Consider the following 2279-nt stretch of genomic DNA (forward strand, 5'->3'; position numbering starts at 1 on the left):
CAGGCCCTCGCTCATCCGGCCGGCGAAACCGGTGGTGATGGGGCAGCATGTCAGGAAGGAGGAGATGAAACACGTCGGGACGGAAACTTAATGGGACTCTTAAGTGCTCCGTCTTCCCCACTAATGAGGTTTCTGCATGCGCGAGGGCGAGAGAAGAAAACCCACCGTGCGCTAATAAAGCCCCGTGACTTTGCTGACTGGAGGCACCGGCACTAATGAAGTCACCAGAGATTTGGGATTCCTTTGGCAGGTCTGACATTGTTCTGTATAACCGTTATTTTAATTCAGTCTGTGGAAACAACAATAAAAATAAAAAAGCCACGCACCAGTGTGACGTGCGCGGGCAGCAGCCGGTTCCTCCGCTTTGCTCGGTGGCTGCAGAGCCTGGGTGGGCGATGGGTTTGGGAACGGGGATGGGACGAGCTCCTTGACGGATGGGATGCTCAGGTCACCCATGGAGAAGCTCAGGTTGCCCCAAAACTGGGCTCTGAGCACCTCCCGGCTGCTCCACCAGGGAAACCCATGCCCCGTCCCAGAGCAAGGAGATGCCCCGGGGCTGTACCCGGCTGTGGCAGGAGCCCTGGGGGTCTGCGGGCAGCGGGAGATGGAACGCATGGAGAGGAGCACAGGGACAGACAGATGGACAGACACTTACCACGTTTGATTTCAAAGCATTTCATAAATGCCATATGGAGCCTGAGCGTGGCTGAGAGAGAGCCATCCTTGGAGAAAACACCCAAAAGGGCCGGTCAATAACCCAATAACCCTGCAGGCTGAAGACTGGTTTTTGAAAGCAATGGCTTTGTATGTACATGTATATATTTAAATATAAACCCTAAATGTATTAATATATTAGTATATTTATATTTAACAAATTAATATATTAATAATATCCCTGACTGCGCGCGCGCACACACACACACATATATAAAATAAGCTCAGGGCCTTAATCTGGCACCAACATCAATGACTTTGGCAGAGTCTATTTTTGGAAGCCTCACAAACGTCCACTGGGCCCCCCATTTCTCGCTGCAGCGTCTGTTAGTTGAGCAGAGACGTTAAGGAGGAGCCGCTTCGCCGTTCGGGAGCCGCCGGTGCCCGACTGTCCTCGCTGTCACCTCGGCAGGCGGGGGGGGGCAGACAGACACCCCTCGGGGTCCTTCGGTGCCTCTTCTTAATTAGAAACCTCGTCTTTAAGTCTTACATGCCCTTCCGTGGGGTTAGTCGCTCTCACCTGCTTAATCCTGGGAGATTATTTTCTGGTCTCTTTTTAAAAAAAACCCAACCACCCCAAACCCTTCAGTCTTCTTTCGATTCTTTTCATTTCACCTCATTTAATTCCTTGCCAGCTTAATGACTTGGTAGTAATGAATAAGATGAAAATTAGGGCTTAATAAGCGTTAAGAAAAGACAGTTTTCTTGCTGATGAAGGGAGCGCGCTGGTGGGAAAGCAGAGCCTGGGGAGAGCACAGAGATAACCCCAAAGCTCTGCCTGACCTTGAGAGACGTGATGCCAACTCCAGGCTGTGACCGGTGACAGTGACACGCCGCAGCTGGGACCAGGGACACGCCGGTCCTGGGAGAAGGATGCTGGAGGGATGCGGGAGGGAACGGACACAAGGAGGGGCTGGCACAGGGAGCTGCTGGAGGTGAGGTGACGGTGACCAGCTCAGTATCCCAAATGCCCCATCACTCTCTGGCCAGGGCAGGGGTGATGCTGGGGATGCAGCTCTGTGCAGGTCAGCCCTGGGAGCTGGGAAAGGTCGAAGGCTGCAGTGACCCCTATGTTTGGGGAAACCCACACCCCCTCTGGGGAGGCGGCTTTGGCCCATAAAGCCCTACAGCTTCTGGTGGGGTGGAACCTGCCAGGTTTGTGGCCGGGGACCTCAGAGCCCAGCAAGGCGGCGGTAAATCCAGCCCCAAAGCTGTGGTTATGGAACCAAAACTGCCGTAACATCACCACGCAAGACCCTGACCTGCCATGGAGGCCAAATTCTTGTGTGGTCACCTCTGTGCCGGTGTTACAGCAGGATCAGTGTCCGGCTTCAGAGGGCATCAAACCGGTAGAAACATAATATTGCACCCGCTGCTTCGTTTGCCAGGGAGGTGCCTGCGGGTGTTTCCCCCTCTGCTGCAGCATCGGTCTTCCCGGGGCACAGCCCGGTGCTGGTGGGTGGGTGGGATGGTGCTTTGTGCTGCCTCTGCCAGAACGAGGAACCTGCTGACTCGGCAGAGGCGGCGCTGGCGGGAGCCGCAGTGTAACGCCGGTGGGACCTGGA

Source organism: Charadrius vociferus, unplaced genomic scaffold (assembly GCF_000708025.1).
Source record: "Charadrius vociferus isolate BGI_N301 unplaced genomic scaffold, ASM70802v2 scaffold549, whole genome shotgun sequence".
Taxonomy (NCBI): domain Eukaryota; kingdom Metazoa; phylum Chordata; class Aves; order Charadriiformes; family Charadriidae; genus Charadrius; species Charadrius vociferus.